Below are 15879 nucleotides of genomic sequence, written 5' to 3'. Positions count from 1 at the left end.
CTTTACTTCCTGGAATGGATCTGTTAGATGTCCTGTTTGAAAAAATAAAATATAAAATTTCTTCTTGGGACGCCTGGGTGGCTCAGTTGGTTGGACGACTGCCTTCGGCTCAGGTCATGATCCTGAGTGCCGGGATCGAGTTCCGCATCGGGCTCCCAGCTCCCCAGGGAGTCTGCTTCTTTCTCTGACCTTCTCGTCACTCATGCTCTCTCTCACTGTCTCTCTCAAATAAATAAATAAAATATAAAAAAAATTTCTTCTTGTTTAAAGAGATAACAAGACTAAAAAGCCATGAAGTTTATTCACACCTGCCAAGCTGATAAATTGGACTAAAGGGAAAACAGATCCTAAGTATAAGAATCGATTGATGTTTTCTACTAAGACATTTGCCATAATTATAATGTCATTCTTGATAGATTGACTCTCCTAATTCTCATCTATAATCTACCTAGTATTTTCCCCAAAGAAAACAAAACTCTTCACTGAACTGTGCATTTTGTTTAGAAAATTATTTCTATCACAGATTTATTTAAACATCTACTTTACACATGTAAATATGTTAAAGAATACATTGTGGCAATCATACTTTTATATTCACCACTAGTTTTTATGATATTTAAAAAACTTTATAATAAATGTTCATTCATATTTGCCTACTATTGTTTTATAAATCAGAGGAAGTGATTTTCTTTCAATAATTAATGTAAATTATCACATAATTAACATTCATGATGATAATTATTAAGAATCTTAGTACCATCAAAAAATTACATTTAATATCACCATCAAATATCATCAGTACTCATATTCATATAATCTTTACGATCACACACAGTTGAAAAAAAAAAAAAAGCCAGTTCACTTAACAGTGTTGTTGAAGCCTTAAATATGATTTTCAAGGAGAATAAAGAAAGCCTGTCACTGGAAGGGAAAATAACTGGCAGTATTATAGTCAAAGATCAAAAATTTTTTTTTAAGATTTTATTTATTATTTGATAAACAGATTACAAGTAGTCAGAGCGGCAGGCAGGGAGAGAGGAGGAAGCAGGCTCCCTGCTGAGCAGAAAGCCAGACACGGGGCTTGATCCCAGGACACTGAGATCATGACCTGAGCGGAAGGCAGAGGTTTTAACCCACTGAGGTACCCAGGTGCCCCCAAAATTTTATTTTTCAAGAGAAAGTTAGAATTTGGGCAAACTTGAATCTGCCACCCCAAGCTTGAGTTTCCCAATGCTTAAGAAATTTTCTGATGAGATTTGGTAATGACAAAAATAGTTTTGACCTTGTGAACTTCTTGCAACCTGTGAGGCCCCCCCCGGGGCCATGGGCCATATATTGAGGACTGCTGGTATTGTAAATGTTGATTTTAAATGTGTCTCTCTGTGTGTGCACATATTTATTTATTTATGTGTAATTAGTTTTGTGACCTACAAGTAGAGAAGTTTTTTCCTAATATTCAAGAAGAATTTGCTAAAATTGTTTCTACATGGTATATAAAGAGAATCTCAGGGGCATCTGCATGGCTTAGTGGGTTAAGCCTCTACACTTGATCTTAGCCAAAAGGCCGAGAAGCAATCAGTTAAGCCTCTGACTCTTGCTTTCAGCTCAGGTCATGATCTCAGGGTCTTGAGATCAAACCCTACTTCTAGCTCCATTCTCAGTGGGGAGTCTGTTTAATTCTCACCCCCTTCACCCCTCCAACCTGCACACTCTCATGTGCACTCTCTAAAATTAAAAACAAAAAAATCCAGTAAACACCTAAAGAAAAATGTAATACAAGACTAAACACATGGCTGAGATGCAATGAAGATTTTTTTCTAAACAAATAAAATCAATCTCAAATAATCCAAATCACTGAATATATTTTAGGGGTGCTAAATGACACACAGATTAATTCCATCTAAACTGAATGGAGACTATATAGAAATTAATGACTCTCTGTGTGTATATATACGTACTTACCTTAATATGGTGATCAATATATATTTAATATATGATTTCTTATGATATTTTTAATCTATCTTATCTTTATATATGCTACTTCAGAAAGCTATATTCTTAATGAAACTTAGAACTTTTAACTGTTTTAATCAATAAATAAGAATACACTGAACATTCAACTTAAACCCTAAACAAGTACCATTTCTAATAGTAATCAAAGTAGTAGTGTTTATATTAAGATAAAAAGAATGTCAAATACTGGTAAGCTTAACAACACAATTCATGTCTGAAAGCAGACTTAAAAGATGTTCAGAAAAGGACTTAACATGGGTCTTTAATCCAAGCAGTGGGTAAATCAGCAAATGTACTGAGTTAAGTAGAGTAGAAGGTAGCATGATTTTTATATCAGGGAAGTACAGTGCTACTGGGAACCCAGAGTTGTTACCAGAGTTCAGAAGTTAGAGACGCTGGATCTGTAACACACAGATGAATTCTGCCCTAAACCCCTATCCACATTTACTAGCATTTTCTTTCACTGGACAGTCCAGACAGATAGGACAATTGAATCTCGAGCTTCTGTAAACACCGGTGGTGATCTGATACAGTGACAGTAATCCAAATCCCATCCAGAACAACTGACTTGGTTCAAGTTAAAGAAAAAAGTAATAATAAAGAAAACAAAATTCTGATCAATTGACTCAGAACATTATTTTTGAGCATTCAGGATTTTTTAATCAAGGGTATAGCTTCTGACAATGGATACAAACTGTAAGACAATGTGGAACAGAATATAAGCAGGAGCTCTAATATCAAATGAATATGTTAATGTCCAGGCTCCCCGATGTGACCTTGGAAAAGATACAGATACCTTCCAGTTAAACCTTAATCAGAACATGGTTTTATTTCATTTCTGAACTAGAAACCTACATCTAGTTACCAGAGACTCAACCAAAGAGCATTTATGCAGGTAACGGTATGAGGACAATTACATACTTAGAAGCTAAGGTCAGCTTGCTTTTATTTCCACCTCATCCTGTCTTTTCGAAGTGGAATAAATGTCAAAGATGGGCAGGAGAGGAACAGGAGAGTCATCACTATACACTACACACAAAATACAGAAGGAAGACGTTGTGTACAGCATATGAAGTATAAAACTCGCTGAGTTTCAGGTAATAGACCATGGATGATGGTAAGTATAATTTTCTTTTTGCACGGTTCATTCTAGACAGTATTATGTTTTAGCTAACAAGCTAGGGTTGCCAGTTATCATGATTTCATTCTCCAGGGATGGCCAGATATTTTTCAACAGAGAGGGCTGTCCTAGAGGCTGCTACGAATGCTTCTGCACCCTCTCCCTCCTTCATTGCTAGTTTGATATTTGAACAATAAATACTAGAAATGTGCTTTCGTTGGTGAAAGTAAATCCTTGAATTAGTAGAGTTGGTGTTTGAATAAAAGGACCCTCATCGCTAAAACTACTAGTATGTATTTTTACCCTGTAAAAACACTGATGTATTTTATAAAAACATTAGTCTGGGATAAATTAGAACTAAGAAAAACAGAATGGTCTCTCACTATATATAGGCTAAAAAACACCCTTCTGGAATACAGTCGCATTTGCCAGCAGGGACCTTTTCACTACAAGGAGCAGTCAGATCATCTTAAATGGTAGCGAACCAAAACTACAGTGTAGTCAATGGGTCATATGAACTGCTTTGGACTTGCTTACTAATAATTTTTATATGCGTGGCAGAAGTTTGTCTGAAACTTTCACTATAACCTGACAAGTAGGGTTGTTGGGACCCTCCCCCAGTTCAAGTAGTTGTTTGTGATTAAATTGGCTTAGATCGGTTGATATCATCTGAAAAATTTCAGTACAGAGCTTCAAAAAGAGATTAAGATGGGAGAAATGGGTTTAAGGATCATTAGTGGGGGAAGGAAATTATTGAACCCTAATGTACAGTGAGATCAGACACATCTAGTGGTTGGACTTAGAACTTGCAAACCACTGGGGTGAGACAGCATCAAAATAACCTTAGCTCAACCATCTGAGACTAAATTACAAAAGATCATTTTATTAGATTCAGTTATTACATGACCAAATCATTTTTGTTTTCCTTCATAACCTTATTCTATATATGCAGACTCTTCTTTTGTATGAGTCATCATGACACAAATTACATAACATCATAATTATTGGCTTACTTTAAAATATTCCAAAAAAATGTCAGAGTAGCTCAGGGCAGAATTACATTTTGTGATGCACCAATTTAAGATTTTATTAATTTATTAGAGAGAGAGAGAGAGCGAGCGCACAATCAGGGGAAGCGGCAGAGGGAGAGGGAGAGGCAGACTTCCCGCTGAGCCGGGAGCCTGATGTGGGTTCTGTAGGATCATGACCTGAGCCAAAAGCAGATACTTAACTGAACCACCCAGGGGCCCCCCATGTTACACCATTTTTTCAGTCAGTATCTAATGTCTTGCTTATTAAAAGCAATTACTAATTATATAACAAATTGAATAAATAAAGCATAGGTATATTTGTGAATGTGTATATGGACGAGCATGTGTATACATGCGTATATATGCATATCTCCATATATCATACCAGTTGTGTTGACTATGCCAATTCAGGCTTTTTTAAAGAATTCAAGAGACTTCATTAAACTTACTCCCAAGCTTTGGTGAAATAAAAATGACACAGAACATTGTGTTAGTTTATAATGCACAACATGATGATTTGATACGTGTACATATCATGAAGAAATTAACACAATAAAGTTAGTTGACACATCTATTACCTCACACAACTATATTTTACGTGGTGACACATTTAAGATTTACTATCTTTCAAGTTACATAGTATTATTAACTATAATCACCATGCGGGACATTATATCCACAGTACTTGCTCATCTTGTAACTCTACGTTAGTATTCTTTCACCAACATCTCCCCATTTCCCCCCAGCCCTAAGGCCCTGGCAACCACTATTCTAGTCTCTGTTTCTGAATTGGCTTTCAGATTCTACATATAATATCATACTGTATCTTTCTCTGATTTATTTCACTTAGCATGATGGTCTCAAGAACAATCCATATCGTCACAAATGACAGAGTTCCCCTTTTTATGACTGAATAATATTCCCTTATGTATCCATACCTAGTTGTCTTTATCCATATATCTGTCAATGGATACTTAGTTTCATCCATGCCTTGGCTATTGTGAAAAATGCTGCAATGACCACAGACTGCAGATATCTCTTAGAGATTGTGATTTCATTTCCTTCAGGTAATACCCAGAAGTGGGATTGCTGGATGACATGAGAGTTTTATTTTCTAGTTCTTTGAAAAACCTATACCATTTTCCACAGTAGCTACACCAATGCACATTTCCATCAAGAGTATACAGGGGTTCCCTTTTCTCCATATTCTTGCCAAAATATAAACGTTGAAGTTAAAAGATACAATTGAAGAAACCACAAGAAAACATTTGAGATGTCTGATACTTCCTGGCAGCTTTCAGAGTCTTTCCCCCATCTCACAGGAAGCACTTCCTCTTCAGAACATGAACCACAAAGATCAGAGTGAGATATATTGATCTCAATAGAAGATAAGTGTCATCGTGAGAGGAGTCTTTCATACCCTTCTAGTCAGGTAGGCAAAACAAGAATGCATGACCAGTTTTAGTAACAGAAACTAAGACTTCAAGCAGGAATCAGATATAATCTATCAGTCTTTTATTTTCTAGTAAAAAAAAATGCTGACAACTACTCCTTGATGTATATATACATTGCTCCGTGGTATATTCTGTACCCTAACACAGAAATACCTCAATCACTAGTTAGAATATTCTAGGTAGGTTTGGCCATGGGTTAGCACCATGCTTTCACTCTAGGCTTTAGGGATAAGCAGTTGTAAAAAATCAGATTCAGGTGAGATTAACCTTGTATTTACACAATGTGTGTGTGTGTGTGTGTGTGTGTGTGTGTGTGTGTGTGTGTGTGTGTGTGTATAGATTGAGAGAGAGAGCAAGGGAGGCAGACAGACAGACAGAGAAAAGCCATGATGGAAACCCATAGCAATCCAAAAGAATCAGGCTCCAAAGGAATCTCGCTTAGTAAGCCCAATATACTTCCCTAAAAGCTGAAGAATCATGGTTTTAATCATAGTTTAGAAACAAAAAACAGATGGTTGTTTTTCCTCAGACCTTCCATGGAAGCTGAAGGATCTACCCTTTAATGTTAAAAAAACAAAACAAAAAAACACTATCTTGCCAAAGGTAATTTTTTTTTTTAGAAAGCTAATTTTATATTAAAAGCAATTAATGGCCAACATAACAATGCTATTAAGCTTAGATGGGGCAAATAGTGATTTCTAAATTTAGTGCAGCAATAGATTCAGTAACAAAACGACTTCACAACTAATCTCTGAAGCTTATAATGTTTTCCATTTGTATATCCCTGATGCTCTTGCCATTTTCAAACTGTGAAACAAAGTGCAAATCACCTAGCCTCTTGTGTTTCACTTTATCTCCGTACAATGTATCTTCATACAAATAGTTTCTTTCCCACTATGTTTTATGTAAATTATTTCATAAAATATTTAAAACATTGTGCCCAACACAAAATATGTGCTTACGACTATTAGATAAAATTATTACTATTAGTAGCAGCATGCTATGTAATGTTATTGAGAGTTCTCATACATTTTATTATTTCCTAATAACACTTTAATGGTCAGGAGTTGTTTATGTTTTCATTCATTTCTGGATCCCATATCTTCACAATTCTCTAACAGTGTTACATTGGCTTGATTGTTCATTTAATTAGCATATGTTTTAGCATTGATTGGTATAGGTCTATTCTTTATAGCCTCAGGGGTGTCTTTTTTACTCTTAGTTTCTTAAAAAGGGGGTCAATCTAATTTTTTCCCTCTCGTGTAAGTTTTAATAGTTCGCATCCTACATCTCCTGAAAAAAAAAAATCATGACTTAAAAAAATGTAAATTATAAATTCCATTAGGTTAGCAAAATCGTTTCCAAAATAAAATAAGCATAGCAATAACGTTTGCATTGTACATATTCTTTCCATTCACTGAGAACAGTTTTCAGTATTGTCCAATGTATTTTTAAGTCCCTTATACTCCTACCACTTCAGATCCTTACAGTAAGCTCCGAATATTAAAGATCAAGAGGAAATAATGAGCCTACCTTTATTATGTCATTCTAGAGAGGAAAGCAAGTACTGACAAGCCAAGAACTCAATATTCATGGTTTTCAAATAAGAAAAAGTAGAAACATTTCCTATTAGCCATCACAAAAGGACCTCCAAGATGACCTATTAATTCAGAGGCACAGTCTGAGATCCAAGATCTCAGTATAGCCTGCATTTTCCTGTTAAGGCCACTTATACAAATGGCTCATATCCTGAAATAGTTAACACACCTTCAGCTCCAATCAATGAACAAACTTACCTGTACAATCAGACTCACTCTTTGCACTTCAAATTCTGTGGAACAGAAGTTTTGTAAATTCTCAGACTTGGAGCTCTGGACTCCTGTTATGCTTGGTTTCCAGCTGTGCCACACTGGTGCCTGCTTTTCAGAGAAAGATGCCACGCACAGCAGGAGAACTAGACAAAAAGGCTTTTAATAATCAGTAATGGCTCCAATTCAAAGACTTTAGGTGCTGCGAACATTGGAAACAATGATTGTTTCCACTGAGATTTCTGTTTATTCTCTGCTTTTTAAAACATTTGTTAGAGGACAACTGAGCTATTAATGACCAATTTCCAGTGATGAGAGGGCTCAAAGCATTTAAAAGGAGCCTTGAGCTCCTAAACACTCTGTTTGCAGCTCTGAGTGTGCATTTCATGGGAGCATAAGAGGTGATGGGCATTCACATACCTTTAATTGCAAGTCATACCATACATACAGATACAAACCCTTTTCTATTCCTCACAAATGTGAAAGAATCTAAGCAGAAAGACAAGGAAAAAAGTGAGTTTTTCTCTGTAAAATATCCTAGAAAATCAAAGTTTTTAATTTAATGCATTTTCTTACAGATAACAAAAGTCTAACATTGCAGAAATTACAGAATGTACTGATACTATGAAACCTACTAGAATTTTCTCTTCAAAATATACTGCTGAAAGAAATGAAAAAGAAATCAGTGTACGTATGTATATTTGGTATATATATGTATGTGTATATGTTATACATATGTATCTGTTTTTAAAAAATTCATCAACATTTATAAAACTAAAAAAAGGTCTTATTTTCCATGCTAAATTCTGTAATAATAATTTAAAAACTGAACTAAAGCCTTAAAAACTTCAGGTGTCAGGTAGGGAATAAAAGAAAACCAAGATCCAAGTACTGAAATGCATGTAAAATTTTACTTCTTGAAAAGAGTAACAGAAAGACCACCTAGGTTTATTTAATTCTGGAAGCTGGAGAGAATTCCAGTATTACTGAATTCAGATGAACATCTACTTGATTTCTCCCTATAATACCTTATCAAAATGGTGATCTAGTTTCTACTTAAATAAATCCCAAAGAAACTTCATTACTAATTACACAATCCAAAAGCTAAGAGAATCTGTAAGATGTTTGAAATTCATGTATCTCTCTCTAAATTTCTGAGGAAATTATTCTTCCCAGCAGAAGAGAACATGAGCATGCTTTCCACGCCTAAATGCATTACCCAAGCATCCTTTCAAAAGCTCAAGTTTCTTTGAGACTAGGGTTTATTTTAAAAATTCAAAGGGATTTTGCATTCTCCTCCAAAGACACCCTTTTTTTTTCATTTTATTTATTTTTTCAGCATAACAGTATTCATTGTTTTTGCACAACACCCAGTGCTCCATGCAATACGTGCCCTCCCCATTACCCACCACCTGTTCCCCCAACCTCCCAGCCCTGACCCTTCAAAACCCTCAGGTTGTTTTTCAGAGTCCATAGTCTCTTATGGTTCGCCTCCCCTTCCAAATTTTTTTTTTTTAAATAAACATATAATGTATTTTTATCCCCAGGGGTACAGGTCTGTGAATCGCCAGGTTTACACACTTCACAGCACTCACGATAGCACATACCACACCCCTTTTTGTGATAACATGTTTATTATCACTCTCTAAGAGACTAAACTTAGTTTCTCAATTTCTAAAAATCTATACTGAAGCAGAGAACAACAAAGACACAAGCTTGTCTCAGTGTCTTATTTTTCCTTGATATCATGGTGTTTTTGAAAACAGGCTCACACAGTAACATCCGTATAAAAGGCAAGCACGTCTGCATGCATGAATCTTCTCAACTTATCTGCAGGGATGGTCTGTTTCAGAAGAGACATGGTGCAAAAGGCCAGAAAACACTATAAAAAGGAAAGTTTTAACACAGCATTTCTACACTATTTGTGGAAATTTTAATCATATTTGTGTTGAGAAATCAAGTAGTTTTGTATCTTGTGGAAAACTGAAATGTTGTTGATCCACCTGTCCCTCTTGTACACATTTTGGGAAATTATTCCCTGAAACGGGTACCTGATATTAATCTTTATTTTGTACCCATGAATACTGTAATTTTCCTAATGTCACTGACCTATATTTCTAAAAATATATATGTGTGTGTGTGTGTGTGTGTGTGTGTGTGTGTGTGTGTGATCTCCTCCCTCTTTCTCTTTTTACATAGACGTTATTTTCTCTAAAGTGATCTTGTCCTAAGACATTGAAATTCTCAGTCTTGGATTGTAGTTGACACTCCCATGTAACCCGCCTTGAAAATACATATAAAAATTGAGTCGTTTCATGGGTCATTCTTTATCATTTAAAGGATAACTGCCCTTATTCACCATATCAGAATTTTCAGTTTGTCATATCATTTTTACTTACGTGGAAAATTTTAAATTAATTTTTATTCAGTTCATAAATGTCTGAATAGCAATTGCCCTAAACCAGACTACATCTGTTTAATAAAGGAAGTTTACTAACACATATCTCATTAAATACTTTAAAAATTGTTTATTCAAGCATAATTTTAAAAATTAATTTAAGCATTTTACAACTCATAAGAATTCAAAAAAAATCACCATGAAACTTTTTGAAGTTGTCACCAGCGGATGCCTAGAAGGTGCTCAATGACCTTGAGGTAAGCTCCCTATCCTGCCAGTTCGCAATTTTCCCACAGTCAGTACTTTGCTTGCATATAAACACAAATTTACTTTCTCTGAATTTTTTTACTAATTATTTTATCATCAATTACTTGAATATTAGCATAGATTCATAGATATTATCATTAACATGGTTTAAAAAGATAAATTATCAGTATCCTTAATATTTAGACTTTTATCCAATTCTTAGAAAAATACCTCAATTAATCCTGGCCTTTCAACTAAATTTGTTAAATTTTTTGAGTAAAAAAAAAAGCATTGTTGAATATTTTGGTACAGTAAGGTATCTCTTTTTTTTGTTTGACTGCCTTTTCTAACTCAGAGAGATACTTGCCAAGCTGCAGGGCTTCCAGATTTTTCCTATTACATGAGATTTTAGTCTCAAGCCAACTCCAGAACGGACCCTAAATAATGGCTCAAACAACTTTTTACTTCCTGTATATGTGTTCTATTTATTGCAATAGCTCCTGGCCGAGACTTCTCTATTACTGGTTATAGAAAAGTTCTTTTATAATTTAAAAAATGCACACAGAATTCCAGGGTCATGCAATGGGTGTTCTCCAAAATCAAGAATTAGATTCATTTATAGCTTCACCAAAAAAAATTGCAACTTTTGAGAAGATTTTATTTAGTTATTTTAGAGAGAGAAACAGACAGAGTGGGGTCAGAAGGGGAGGGAGAGGGAGAGAGAGAAACTCAAGCAGACTCCAGGCTGAGAACAGAATCTGACCCAGGCTTGATTTCACAACCCTGAGATCATAACCTGAGCTGAAATCAAGAGTTGGATGCTTAACTCCTTAACTGAATGAGCCACCTAGGTGCCCCACCAAAAAAATTAATTAATTAATTAAATTGGTGTCTAAATAAACCCTTATTGTTTTTAAATCCACATATGAGAGTAATTGACCTTTGCAAATTGTTTTAAAATGCCTTCTCAGTCTCCTTTACTTCCTCTTCCTCTATATTCCATTTAAAAGTTGAGGTGGCTGGTTTATGACAATTTCATCTGACATCATGCATACAACACAATTTTATGTGTCTAAGCATTTAACTATCTTAAAATGAATACTTAGGAAATGATGTGTAGGAGTTTTAGGATTACTTTCTAGTTCTGCTCCTTGTTGAATACGTGGAATCTCTACATTAGAAGATAACTTGCACAGTATTTTACTCTGAAATATAAGATAGATTATTTGCAGTTGCAACCAAAGCCTTCACATTCCAAGGTATGTCTTCATCAGCCTCTGGGGGAAAAGTTATTTAATACTGACCAAGCAGTATGCTTTGAGTTTAACATGTATATAGAACATAGGAGTTCTCCAAAAGTAAATCTTCTCTATTTTTATTATTTCTATTTTATTTTTAATTTGGTTTATGAAAAATAGATCTTTCCCTTGTTACCTTCATTTTTAGCCATTTACATTCTTTTATTTGATCAATCCACTGATTCCCAGAAATACACACACACACAGACATGCACGTGCGCGCACGCACACACACACACACACACACACACACACACACACACACACACACACACAGGCACACAGTCCTCAGATGAATGAAATCAAATTCTGCAGAGCTATCTGTATCAGCCTCATGGGGATGACGTAACCTGGAAGGAAGCCACTCTCACTGCCTTCTTTATCCTTGAATTCTCTCAGATGAGTATTACAGAAAAATAAGTCTAGTTCCTTGGTAAAGATTATTTCAAGGTTATACTTAATATAGCTGTTTCTTACAACCAATACAAATATCACAGACTTATTTAATTCCAAATTATGTGAAATATCAATCCTATGTGTTTTGTGTGTTTGTGTTCAAGACCCTCCCTTGGAGAGCCTTCATCTACCCAGAGGATGAGGAACAGCTTCAGAGTTACACTCAGGATTTGATTCCTGTAGTGATTACATCACACACTCCATAGATAGTTTCCCTCCTCAGGTGCCCTCCCATGAAATGTGTCCTCCAGAGGCATTAAACCAGCAAGTCCTCTAGACTGAAAGCTCATTTTTCAAGTCTAATTCCTCAGACAGCCATCTGTTAAATGCAGAGATTCACAATTTAATAATCACTGTCGTACTGTCCCTCAAATCACCTCTTTGGAGTAAATTATCCTCTATTGCATTATTCAAGGAAAATCATTTGAAATCACTCCAATTCAATACTTCCTTACAGAGATGGAAAAGATTTATCTGTAACAATAGGAAGTATAGTGGTAAATAAGTTATAGAATTGTATGGTAATATAAAAGATTCATTCTCCATTTTTACATATGAAGAATTAACATAATAAAATAATTGTGTTACACTTCAACTATACATTACTCATCTACAGTCTTCTACCTTTAACTTGGGAAGTCCTTGACTATTATTAGTTTTTGAGTCTACAGACCTTGGATAATCTATGGCACTTGTTCATGAAGATAAGTCCATAGACAGCATCTAGTCACCAAAATTTATTTTCGTATTGGCAGAAGATGGCATGAGGAAACAGTGCTAGGTTGCTCCTGTCTTGAGCAGCATTAAAGATCATCAGTCTTGACAATGGGAATTGCATCTGTTTCCTGTGATTCCAGAGTGTTTTACTGAAGTTCTCAGTGTGCTTGTTGAAACTTTAAGTATCAAGCCACCATTAAGAAACCCTAACCGGGTTTTGAAGGGGCGGGGGTGGGAGGTTGGGGGAACCGGGTGGTGGGTAATAGGGAGGGCACGTACTGCATGGAGCACTGGGTGTTGTGCAAAACAATGAATACTGTTATGCTGAAAAAAAATAAATTAAAAAAAAAAAAAAAAAGAAAGAAACCCTAACCGGAATGCATGGTAAGCTCAGGCTACAAAATTCAAAGAAAAGGGAAACTAAAATAAAGGCAGGAGATGGCTACTGTTTATGTTTATTTATGTTTATTTAATCTGACAAAGCTGATTTTCTCTCTTAACATCCTGATAGTCTGCACAAGGCAATTCAAGAGGACAAAGAAGCAAACCATGTTGAAAAAGTAAAGCCAGTTCACTTAAAATGTGCATACTACCTCCAGATGGTGTCCTGAACAAACATATTGAAACAAGGAGCTCTAAGGAGTATTGAAAGGACTTCTATATATACAGGCTTCCAGTTATGACCTAAGTGTTATGAAAAACAGCATTGAGACTCTGTTCATTATGCAAACTTCTGAGCATCCTCAATCAACTGGAATTCCTCCAAAACTTTATTTTATGAAACAAAACCCAAAGTGTAAGAGGCAAGAATGCAGACATCAACATCACAATGATTCTGGAACTTAGAGCTATAAAATCAGCCAGGGCGTGAGAGAAGAGCAGTAGGTCTTCAATCACAACATCTCTAGAAAAAGATGGCTTGTATACTATATAGAATGGAATATTGTTGCTAAGAAAATATATGATATACATAGGAAGACCCAATGACTGATAACCCTACACTTCACTACACCTACCCAAATCATATTTTAAACCAATTGCAATGTGATTTAATGTCCTAGTTGAAAATTTCATTTCCAGTATATAATTTCATCTTCCATTAAGCAATAAGAAATATGATCACTCTCTGAATCACCAACGAATACTGTGATATCATCCGTTTTCCAAAATAGAACACACACAGGAAACTGTTGTCTTGGTTTAATAACGGCTTCAGGTTTAGATAGTTATTTATGAATGATTCTCAAAAGATCATTTTCTATAGTGTCACCAGCAAAGAAAAAGAAGGAAACTATTTAAGGTAATTACTAACATATTCTGAAGTACCAGAAAATGTAAATTCAAAACAAAATAATAGGATAGGATAATAATTCTATGTATCTAAGACATGCTATAAGGCCAAATCTGCAGCTAACATAGTGAGCTGACTGTTCTCTTGGGGATGAAATCAACACGTACTCTCTTTGCTTGCACAGGTCTACATCAGCTTGGCAGTCAAATGATATTGGTTTCCCTATACTGAAAGGTCATATATTCTGATCACTTCTCAACTTGAAATTTCTCATTTTTTTTCTTTACATGTGTAAGTAAATTCATAGAATTTAAAACCCAATCAAAAATGAGTATAAAGACATGTAACATCTATCATTAATTCCAGTGGGCTATACCACTAGCTAATTATCTTGGCTAACTTCCTTAAACTTACTCATCTGTAAAGTGACTTATTTAGAAGGATAAACTGATATTTCTGCATTGGTCAAAATTCAATTTTGAATATATATTATATATATATATAGTCCCACTAACCACATTCTTATTTCTGATAACCTTGATTTTGCTTGTTTCTCTCTGAAGAGAGAATCACCCTTCTTCCTTCTCATTGCATATGGGATGACATGGGCCATCTCTCTGTCCCTCAATCCTCTGGCTCCCATCAAGTACAGAGTTTATAATCCAGACTACAGCAGTCACTATGTTCCAATTTCTCAACTGAAACTATGAGGTCAGTGAAGAGATGTAACACAAATAGTTCTAGTAAGAGTAAAATTCAGGGCCTTTTCTGAAATACTTTCCATTGACCTAGTTAACTAGTAGAATATATGCATGAAACCCTGAGCGACCTTATCATATGTTCACAGCAATAGCCTTTATGACCATAAAGTACAACCAAGGAAGACAGAACAGAGCAACGGAGAGAAATAGTAGCAGAATTTCAAATGATGCTGTCATTTGAAAACCTTGGATCCACTCATGCCTTATACTGATGAGATTCACTCCCTTCAACTTCCTTGTGTCATGAGCCAAAATATTCCCCTTGAACTATGTCATTTGAATTAAAGTCTTATCACCTGTAACTATAAGAGTCCTAACTCATCCACTCCTTAATAAGAACTTGGATAAATTACTTTTATTAATGCCATCCCAAGCATTGCTTAGTCTTCTGACATACACAAAGAAGCGATACTAACCTAGCTCATCATTCACTTCAAACTTCACTTGGATTAAAAGAAGTTATTTCTATATCTTAAGAGTAAAATTACTTTAAAATGAAAAACATTTTAGTCTCTGAAGGTTTGTCCTTGCAATAAGCTGCAACGCTGGGACCTTACCACACCTTAAGTCAGTTGCACCCACCACGCACATAAATCTTGGTATTATTTTTTCTAGTACACAACACTGTGGTGTGGTAGGTGTTTTTAAATCCCAATAAGCTTTCTAGGCTTACCCAGTTATACATCACGCTCTCATCCTATAAACATTCAGGATTATTATTTCTTTAACCAGTTTGGTCTGCATCCAACTCTCCTAGGCATCCCTCATATGGTTTTCATATGCATCACTTTTTTCAAGCTTCAGCTCCAGTTCTATCTTCTCTAAGGATTATCTAACCTTTCCAGTGATCATTACTTTGACTTACACAGAAGTTGCACTCATCAGGAAAACAAAAAACTCACATAATTCAAAACTCAACTAGAGAGGCCATATAATTTTGTGTGATTTTTATTTTGTTTGTACTGTTTTGTTTGGGGGAGATATATAACACCCTAGAGAAACTAAAAATATGAATGTTGATGGAACAAAAGTACAATAAAAGAGTTACACTTAAAAATAAATATAGAAGGTTATTGTTCAAAACCAGATAGAAAAAGATGTAATTGAACAAATAATATCTGGATACTTGTATGGGAGAAATGTTAAAGGAAATTGAAAGTGTGCATTAAAAGGCTTCTTTTATTCAGTGACTATTTATAAAGGAGGGAAATGAGATTTTGAGAGTTACAACAATTTTCTAAGATCACAGAGTTGGTACCCAGCAGGAGAAGAACTTAAACTCCACT

The 15879-nt window shown here is 35.2% G+C and overlaps 1 pseudogene; it reads right to left on the bottom strand.

The window, feature by feature from the left end:
- Positions 1–1369: 1369 nt before the first annotated feature.
- Positions 1370–1576, bottom strand: LOC123939394 (annotated as a pseudogene).
- Between the last annotated feature and the right edge of the window lie 14303 nt (positions 1577–15879).

Source organism: Meles meles, chromosome 3 (genome assembly GCF_922984935.1).
Source record: "Meles meles chromosome 3, mMelMel3.1 paternal haplotype, whole genome shotgun sequence".
Taxonomy (NCBI): domain Eukaryota; kingdom Metazoa; phylum Chordata; class Mammalia; order Carnivora; family Mustelidae; genus Meles; species Meles meles.
Note: the sequence above shows the minus strand (reverse complement) of the source record. Positions and strands in the feature narration are given on the sequence as shown.